At 44.1% G+C, this 10,471-nt stretch overlaps 1 non-coding gene across 1 annotated transcript; it reads right to left on the reverse strand.

Annotated features, from left to right (window-relative positions):
• Positions 1-4,717: 4,717 nt before the first annotated feature.
• On the reverse strand, positions 4,718-4,807 carry trnap-agg (transfer RNA proline (anticodon AGG)). The gene is given in 2 exon segments: positions 4,718-4,753; positions 4,772-4,807. It is a non-coding gene; the product is annotated as a tRNA-Pro (tRNA).
• Positions 4,808-10,471: the final 5,664 nt, after the last annotated feature.

A 10,471-nucleotide genomic window follows, 5' to 3' on the forward strand; every position in this document is an offset into this window, starting at 1 on the left:
AAGTGCTTAGTCGGAAGATGAGGTGCTGTTCCTCCAGTTTGCGTTGAGCTTCACTGTGGCAGTCCAAGGACGGACATGTGGGCATGAGAACAGGGTGGAGTGTTGAAATGGCAAGCGACAGGGAGGTCTGGGTCAAGCTTGCCGGCAGAACGAAGGTGTTCTGCAAAGCGGTGGCCCAGTCTGCGTTTGGTTACTCCAATATACAGGAGACTGTATTAGGAGCAGCGAATGCAGTAGACTAAATTGAGGGAAGTTAAAGTGAAGCGCTGCTTCACTTGAAAGGAGTGTTTGGGCCCTTAGACGGTGAGGAGGGGGGAATTAAAGAGGCAGATGTTGCACCTTCTGTGGTTGCATGGGAAGGTGCCGTGATGTGAGGGTCGAGATGTCGGGGGTAATGGAGGAGAGGACCAGGGTGTCCCGGAGGGAACAATTCCTACGGAATGCCGCCAGGGGGGTTGAAGGGAAGATGTGTTTGGTGGTGGCATCATGCTGGAGTTGGGGTAAATGACGGAGGATGATCCTTTGAAGGCGGAGGCTGGTGGGGTGATAAGTGTGGACAAGGGGGACCCTATCATGGTTCTGGGAGGGAGAGGAATGTGCAAGGGCGGATGTGTAGGAGATAGGCCGGAGAGTGTTGAGGACCCCGTCAACCACCATGGGTGGAAAACCTCGGTTAACGAAGAAGAAAGACATGTTAGAGGAACTGTTTTTGAAAGTGGCATCATCAGAACAGATGCGACCGAGCCGAAGGAACTGAGAGAATGGGATGGAGTCCTTACAGTAAGCGGGGTGTGAGGAGCTGTAGTCGAGGTAGCTGTGGGAGTCGGTAGGCTTGTAATGAATATTGGTGGACAGTCTATCACCAGAAATTGAAACTGAGGGGTCAAGAAAGGGAAGGAAAGTGTCAGTGATGGACCATGTGAAAATGTTGGAGGGGTGGAAATTGGAAGCAAAATTAAAACATTTTTCCAGGTCCAGACGAGGTCATGAAGCGGCACCGAAGCAGTCATCGATGTACCGGAGAAAGGGCAAGTGCTGGAGAATGGGATTGTAGTAGATAGGGGATTGATGACCGACACGGACACGATGGGCCGAAGGGCATCTTTCCGTGCTGTTAAACTCTATAACTCCATGACTGTGGTTTAAATGAGAAACTGGTTCGTTAATGCCTGTTGGCGATGGTAACTCAAGTCCCTGTTCGATTTCTCTCCGAACCACTGAGCAGAATCATCAGATTCCCAGGGCAACTCCTCCAAAACACATTGAGAATTGTTCGAACACAGTCAGTTTGCTCAGCCCTCAGGCAGACTCCAACCTGTTCATAAGCAGCCAGCTGGTAATAGTGACATGCAGCATGACACTGCCTCTCAGAATTGCCCTGTCACCTCTCCAGACTGTTTCTGGGAGACACCTTTAAACAATAACATGATGAGGCCGATGTGAACCTACACCACTGGATGTCAAGACCAACACCATCACCACGCGGCTCTCACAGTTGTAATGATCAGCTCCTGTTGCAGTTTTCGATCAGACAGTGGAGGCTTATCCCGGGTTCCCTGTCAGGTTACATGCTGCTTCAGAATGTTTTCCAATTGGACACATGGGGTGAGCGACAGTGAGAATATTGGAGGGTCAGGGGTAGATTTCTCACTTGTCAGGCTGGAGTTTCGCGTCCAATTCCAGACAATCCCCTTACTCGGTCTGAATCTAATTCCGGTCTCTTGATGATTCGCGCTTTTCCTTGTTCCACTATTGGAGGCCGGGCCTTCAGCTGTCAGAACCATCAGCTCTTCAATTCTTTCCCTAAACCTCCCTGCCCTCCTTTCTCCTTTAACGATCTCTTTAAAATCTACCTCTTTGATGAAGTGTTTGGCCACCTGGTCTAATATATGGCTCGGTATCAAATGCTGCTTGTTTCCTCTCCTGGAAAGCTCCTTGGTCGGGTTTACGACTGCACAGTGTTGAAATAGCCTGAATGTGGATAAACACACATTCTACTTCAATCTTAAAGTGTTCCCTGCATTTTCCTCATGTCGCCTATGTCGACAGAACAGTAATGAGTTGCACAAAATGATGAATGATTTTGATAGACTAAATAAGGAGAACTTTTTTCTTAACCCAGTGACAGAAGGGTCAGTAACCACAGGACCCAGTTTTAAGGTAAATAGCCACTTGGTGGCACAGAACTTGAATGTTTCTGATAAAAAACAGGAGACATGCTGTCGAAGTTTTTTATCTTGCACTTATCAGGACAGACACACGAACGCCAAATTTCAAAGGGAACAACATTGAAAACTATGTGATAAACAGGGTGCTGATTGGCTGGCATGTGGAATCTGAATGGTTAAGGCGTTGCCATAGACAATGCACCAAGAAACAGTTAATCCAAAGCTTTTGTTTTAATTCCAAAAAAAGGCAAGTCAACTCTGATTGGTCAAACATATCAACATGCGAGCTTACGAAATAGGAGCAGAAGTCGGCCATTCAGCCCCTGAAACCTGCTCCGTCATTCAATAAGATCATGGCTGTTCTGCTTGTGTTTCGATTTTCACATTCCCATCTACCTCCGATAACCTTTGATTCTCTTACCTAACATGAAAATTTGTACCTTTGCCTTAAAAAATTTCAGTGATCCCGCCTCTACCGCTTTCTGAGACAGGGAATTCCAAAGTCACACAACCGTCTTAGAGAAAACAAATTCTCCTAATCTCTGTCCTAAAATGGCGACCCCTAATTTTAAAACAGTGCCTCCTAGTTCTGGACTCACCCACAAGAGTGAATATCATTTCCACGTCCACCTTGTCAAGACCATCCAGGGTCTTATATGCTTCAACCAAGTCACCCCTCAATCTCCTTAACTCCAGTGGAAACAAGCCCAGTCTGTACAGCATTTCCTCATAAGGCAGCCCGCTCATTGCAGTTATCAATCCAGTCAACCTCCTCTGTACCACCTCCAACCCATTTACCTGCTTCCTTAAATAAGACTAAAACTGCACACAGTGTTCGAGATGTGCTCTCATCAATACCATTTATAACTGAAGCATAACATTGTTACTTTTATGTTCAATTCCTCTCGTAACAAAGGGTAGCATTCCACGAGCCTTCACAATTATTTGCTGTACCTGCATTAACTTTCTGTGAATCGATAACTAGAACACCTAGATCCTTCGGCACATCGGAATTCTGCAGGCGTACCCCGTTAAATAATACTCCGCTTTTTTAAATCTTTGTGCCAAACCGAAAAACTTCACCATCTGCCAAATGTTTGCCCATTCATTCAACCTATCTATATCCGTCTACAATCTTCTTATGTCCTCTTCGCAACTTAGCTATGTTTGTTTCTTCTGCAATTTTAACTACTATGCCTTGCCTACCCTCATCTAAGTCATTGATATAAAGTGTAAAAAGTTGAGACCCCAGCACAAACCCCTGCGTGACTCCACTCGTCACATCCTGCCAAACAGAAAAAAATGACCCATTTATGTCTACTCTTTGTTTTCTGCCAGCTGCCAATTTTCTACTCACACTAATCTGAACAGTGATGATCGGCTTGAGATAGACAGTAGCAGGGAACTCATTTAGTGGATTTCTCAAATAGCACATCGAGGAAAGGGAGCTGGTTACACTGATCATTTTCAAATGTGAATATGAGCGCGGGATGGAACACGTTAATGTCTGCAAGGAAATTCTTACTTACAGCTACATGTTGGTTGTTAATTCCCTCTGAACGAGATTGCGGAACCACATAAAGGCCCATTTTCTCCTCAGTGAAACTCCTGGAATACAGTGTAAATGCGGTCAAATAAAAACCAAGCTGCGGGGTTACCAGCTCTGTCAGTTATTTCAGATAATATTACAACAGAACTCATCAGCCTGCAACCTGAACCCACAAGCATGGGGTTGCCTGAATTGCTGTTTTGGGATAATTTCAGAGTCAGATTACATAGGCAAACATTTATAAGGCCTGTGTTTATTTTCCCCACATGTGCAGCGTGGATAAACTCTAAGCAATAACGACCGGGATTCTCAAACCTGCTCCCGATTTCAGTAAATCCCACCTTCTAGAGCACAGCTCTTCATTGTTTTCCTTACACAGCCCACATATTGGACCAAAAGCCACAAACAATGATGTTTGGCTGGGGGTTGAACCCTTCACTTCTCGCAAACCAATTCAACAAAAATCCCTAATTAAGGATCGCACTTCTAGACCAAAGAGCCAGCGGAGATGACCCGCTTCAATGAATATAGATGTTGATTGCCATCAAAGTGCTTCAGTCACCCTTTTACATCGCTATAGTGAAAAGACAGCAATGAACAATTCCAGCTCAGCTCCGGCTGTAATACGGGGAGTGAAACACTTTGCTGCTCCACAATTTTAGTCCTGCCCAGATGTCCTGATTGTTAATTCCCCCTGAACCGGATTGCTGAAACACAAATACTAGAAAACAGCTCAAATATCGAGAAAAAAAAATCAAACTATGCCATTCTGTGTGTTCGTTCAGGCAAAATTGCAAGTGACTGCATTGGGCATCGTGCCTGCCTCCGCAAGGAGGGAGTTGCTGCATTTGGTACAGTGGGATGAATTCAGAGTCCCATGACACGAGGAGGCTTTGCGTTCATTTTCTTCCCGTCCGGTGAAGTGAAGTATTCTCTGCAATGAACTTCCAGGGTGTTTAAATGTCGATCTGATTTCCGCAATTAGAATTTGAAAAAAGCAGGGCTCGTCCGGGATTTGAACCCGGGACCTCTCGCAAGTTCACACAATGAAGATCCCTAAGCGAGAATCATACCCCTAGACCAACGAGCCAGCCGGTAACCGACCCCCTGTGCAACTAAGGAATCGTTTCAATGCCACCTAGAGTCGACCAAACATCTTTGGACATCGTGATTGGGAAATCAGACATTTTGGCAATTACTCCGCATCTCAGGCAGTAACACGGACAGTGAAACCGATGTTCACGTTTCACATCGATTACTTTTGATCAACAATGGAAAAAGTTACTGTTGTCATTCGTTTTAATCCAGTGAAGCGCAGGAAAAAAGCAAAAGCGGTAGCCTATGGTGTATTGGAAATCAGTAAAGATAAAAGGAGAATAAAGTTTGTGCAGTTTGGCCAGAGAGAGGGAAACATAAACTCTTAGATTTACAACAGCGCAGAATGAGGCCCGTCCTGTCCGTGAAAACGGTTCCGACTGTGCAGCCAGATGTGCAATGTTGGAAATGTCGTTTCTGTTTTTGATCTTCACCAGAACAGGCAGTAAGATGTAACATTAATCATCATACAAACCGCGAGAGATTAAATCACGATAAAACACAGAGAGCGATAAATAACCTGAAACAACAAATCTATTGGATTGAAATGTTGAATTTCGATTGATATATCGGAAACAGCCAATTGAATTGGATCTTCGTCGTTTTATAGATCCGGAAGAGAAAAGAGAAACTGATGAAAAATGAAAAAAAAAAAATCAAGAGATGAAAAGTAAAACTGCTGCCTTATTATCTGTTTCTTCACTCACCCTTCAATACTGGATAAAACAGAATGGAAATAACTGGATGAATTTAACCAAACGGATCCCGACCTGAAACGTTCACTCTGTTTGTCCCGCCACAAACGCTCCCAGTTCTGCTGTGTGTTTCCAGCTTTTTCTGTGTTTTCTTCAGATTTGCAGCATCTTCATTATTTCGCTTTTGGAATGTATGAGAAACCTCGGTGAACACTCGCCCTTCCCCCTTGCGTCGTGCCCCACTCTCGTTTTAAGTGGCCCAATGCGACCCTAACCCCGTCACCTCCACGCTGACAGATACAAGGTGGTCACGCTCTGGTTCAGTGAGATTAATGCAGAGAGCGGTTTCCAGGTCCAATGCAATCGCAAAAAGAATCGTTGATTGAAGTTGTGGGGGATTGCGGCAACTTTGAATTGTAAATTTGTGCAGCGAATTACTTTATGAGAAGGGACAATTTCAAACAGCCATTCTGAAAACCTTTCTGAAAATAAAATGATTCGGCCCCGTTTTGCTCAGCTTCACAAATGAATCCAAATGTTAGTTTCTTCGACAGGGATTTAACCACAGCGCGTTTGTTAGGAGGATATTTTAACTAAATTCTCATGGAATCAGAGCAGAGGAGCTTGATGACTTGATCTGAGGGGCCTTGGAGGTGTATTTGATGTGTTTAGCTCTGAATTTTCCGTCTCTGGGTATGTTACGATTCCGTGAGTTTGCTGTTCTGTGTGGTTGAGAGGGAGGGAAGCAGGAAGATCTGTGAATAAGTTTTCCCTTTAAATATTTCACAGCTCCGCCGTCTACTTTTTTGTATTCGTTCATAGGATGTTGACATCGCTGGATAGGCCAGCATTTTTTGCCCATCCTGAATTGCCCTTGAGAAGATGGGGGTGTGCTGCCTTCTTAATCCGCTACTATTATGACGCGGCAGATGGTGTGAGCCAAGCGGATCAAATCCACAAAGGAAACTTGATCACTCGGTCACAACGATTTGGCAATTTGTATTTTATTTCAAGGTGCGTGCCCTGAATTCAGTAGTATTATATCTACCAAGACTCTAAAGGTGTTTTCAAAACTAAATTAAACATTTATTAGCAAAATAAAATATTTCAAGTACATACATAGGTCTACAAATTACTGCTACAATAACTTGTAAATCCGCTAATTAACCTGGCTTCCAGTTATACCCCCATTAAGGCAGCGTTAAAAAATAGATTTAAACTGATCCAGCCAAGTCAAACATAATACCCTGAACAGTAGAATTCAAAGTGGCTTTTCCAAGCTTAACATTATGAGAATTATTATACTGTTGTGATAGCTACTGTCCGTGTGTTGTAGTTACATCCACAGTGCTGTTTGGGAGGGAATTCCAGGATTTTGACCCAGCAACAGTGAAGGAACCACGGAAAAGTGCTATCTCAGGATAATGTGTGGCTTGGAGGTGAAATTTCAGATGCTGGCCTTCCTATGATTTTGCTGCCCTTGTCCTTCGTGGTGGTAGAGCTGCGCGTTTGCAAGGTGCGGTTGAAGAAGCCTTGGTGAGTTGCTGTAGTGCCTCTTGTACACATTGCTGCCACTGTACGTCAGTGGTGGGAAGAATGCTTGTTTATTGTGGTGAATAAGGTGCCAGTCAAGCGGGTGGCTTTGCCCTGGGTGGTATCTAGCTTCTTGAGTGCTGTTGGAGCTGCACTCATCCAGGCAAGTTGAGAGCATTCCGTCACACTCCCGACTTGTGCCTTCAAGATGGTGGAGCAGCTTTGGGGAGTTAGGAGGTGAGTTACTCAACAGAATTCGCAGCCTCTGACCTCTGATCTTGCAGCCACAGTATTCAAATGGATGGTGCCGTTCGATTCCTGGTCAATGGTAGCCCCCAGTGTGTTGATAGTGGGAGATTCTGAGGCAGAACTGCCATTGAATGTCAAGAACTGATGATTAGATTACTTCTTGTCGTGGATGGTCATTTCCTAAAATTAATAGCGCAAATGTTATCTTTCACTTATCAGCCCAAGCCTGAATATTGTCTAGGTATTGCTGTATATGTCCGGACTGCTTCACTATCTGATGAATGAATGGTGCTGAACTTTGCACAACATCCACCAACATCCCCACTTCTAACCTTATGATGGAGGGAAGTTCATTGATGAAGCAACTGAAGATTGTTGGGCCAATGGCATTCCTCTGAAGAACTCCCTCAGTGATGTCCTGCAACTGAGCTGAGTGTCCTACAACAGCCACAACCACCTTCCTTTCTTTTAGGCCTGACTCCACCTCATGGGGAGTTGTCCAGCTGATTCCCATTGATTTCAGTTTCGCTAGGGCTCCTTGTTGCCACACTGGGTCAAATGCTGCGTTGATGTCAACGGCAGTCACTCTCACCTCACCTCTTGAGTTCAGCTCTTGTGTCCATGTGTGGACAAAGGCTGCAATGATTTCAGTAGCTGAGTGGCCCAGACGGAACCCAAACTGGGAGTCAGTGAGCAGGTTTTTGCTGGGTAAGTGCAGTAAGTGGTGATAGCACGGTCAACGACACTTTTCATCACTTTGTTCATGATGAAGAATAAACTAATGGAGCAGTATTAGGCTGGGTTGGATTTGTCCTGCTTCTTCTGGACAGAACATGCCTCGGAATTTGTGTGCACATTGACGTGTAGATGCTTCTTCTGTCTCTTTACTGAAGCAGCAAGGCTGTAGGGGGAGGGGGGGGGGGGACGGGCGGGATGCGGGGGCAGCGAGTTCTGGAGCTCAAGTCCAGCGATGTCCAACAAATCCAATTGGAGAGTCCAGGCGCAATCGGGCAGCGATTAAAATCACTTTCCGTTAAATTCACCCAGTTTTTTTTACATGTTTTAATTCAGTATTGATTGGCGACCGGATAAACAGAAAACAAGGGAGCAGCTCCATCATTTCTTTTCTTCCTTTCGACATTTTTTCCCTCCGTTCCTCTTTTCTCTCCCGGGTCTATAAAATAACGGGAATTCCAATTTACTTTCCTTTTCCATCGATGGTTCCTCATTTCTAAACGATATTTTACATTCCAATCGAATTGATTTGTTATTTCTCATTGTTTTTCAGCACGTTTTATTTTGTTGAATTCTCTCACGGTCTGGTTGATGATGAATGTTCCGTCTAACTGTCTGTTCTGGTGAAGATCAGCAGCACCATCCGCCTCGTCGGCTTGAGGCTGCACCTCGCCAATCATGTGGAATTAAATCAATTCGTACTGTCAGTTGGCATTTTAAAACATATTAAAAGACGCATTACTTCGAAAATGGCTTAATGTTTAAGGCGTCTGTGTGATGGTCATGTTGATGCGATCCAATGATTGGATCTTCCGGTTATTCCGCGATGTTTTATTTACAATGTGACGAAACATGTTGCACATGGACTTGCAGTGTTTCACATCAGCCCATTCATTAAAATCCGTGACCTGATGTGATGGAAATGTAATTTACCGACAGAAACAACATTTTCAACAAATACCTGGTGATGTAGTTGAAGAGTTGGTTTTAATTTTCCAAAATTCTCTAGATTCGGGGAAGGCTACATTCAGTTGTAAAATAGTTCATTTAACACCTCTATTCAAAAAGGCCGGGAGGCAGAAAGCAGGAAACAATTTGCCAGTTCGCTTAACATCCATCGTAGTGAAATTTTTAGAAGCTAATATTAAAAACGTTATAACAAGGCACTTAGATGAATTCAAGGCAATCAGCAGGATCAACATGGTTTTGGGAAAAGGGGAATCATTTTTAACCAGTTTGTTGAATTTCTTTACTGTGAATAAAGGGAAATATTGGATGTACTATATTTAGATTTTCAGATGGCATTTGGGTCATCGGCATTGTGGAGACTAATCGCAGACTGGGTGACCATTTTACGGAACATTGTTGCTCAGTCCGCAAGCATGACCCCGCCTTCCGGTCACTTGACATTTCAAATTACCATCTTGCTCTCAGGCTCACATTTCCGCTGTGGCCTGCTGCAATGCTCCAGTGAAGCCCAACGCAAATGGGAGGAACAGCATCTCATCTACTGGCAAGGCAATTTACAACCTTCAGGACTTAACATTGAGTTCAAAGACCATGAATTCTAACCACCTCCCCCTACATGGTCATCTGTTACCTGTTCTCATATTTGCCTTCGGAGAGCGCTGACCCTTGTTCTGCTGTTAACACGTTCTGTAATCTTACCTTTATGCCCCATATTAGCATTTACTATAGTCTTTAACACTTCCTTTAACACTCCCCTTGTCTTGTGACCATGATATCCTTGTCAAGTCTCTGCTGAGGTCCCCACTATCCCTCACCTTCTGTTTTGCACCATTGCTCCACCCGCTCTCTTCCACAGTATAAAATCCATCACATTTCTACCTCTCTTCAGCTCTGAAGAAGAGTCAAACGGAGCCGAAACTTTTCTCTCTCCACAGATGCTGCCTGGCCTGCTGAGCTTTTGAAGAAGTTTTTATTTCAAGTTTCCAGCACCTACAGCATTTTAGTTTCATTGTCGTGCACGATTCCTGGATTCCCAGCCATCGGAAATAGTTTCGCTCTCTGATGCTATCGCCTTAACATGACGGAAAATTCGATCAAATTACTCGTTAAATGGACAAATGGACTTTCTTCAATGAGTGGTTTAAATGTTCTGTGGATTAATTTCTGGAATTTATGGAATAAATACAATCACATATTTATTCATAAGGGACCAGTATCGGTTTTACTAGGCCGTGTAATGACCGCGTGGCCTAATGGTTAAGTCTTTTGACTTCGGTGTGCGTAATGCTATCAGAAGATTACAGGTTCGAGTCCTCCTGCGGTCGCTTTATACAGAAATCGATTGGAACTTTCTGAAAACCGTGGTCTTCCTCGTTAGTTGAAGATTCTGCTTCTTTTCCCAAACATTTCAGAGCTCTTTCTCAGAATGCAGTGTCTTGTTATTTTGTACAATCTTTGTATTTTGTTTCCAACTGGAA

Source organism: Cetorhinus maximus, chromosome 31 (assembly GCF_964194155.1).
Source record: "Cetorhinus maximus chromosome 31, sCetMax3.hap1.1, whole genome shotgun sequence".
Classification (NCBI taxonomy): domain Eukaryota; kingdom Metazoa; phylum Chordata; class Chondrichthyes; order Lamniformes; family Cetorhinidae; genus Cetorhinus; species Cetorhinus maximus.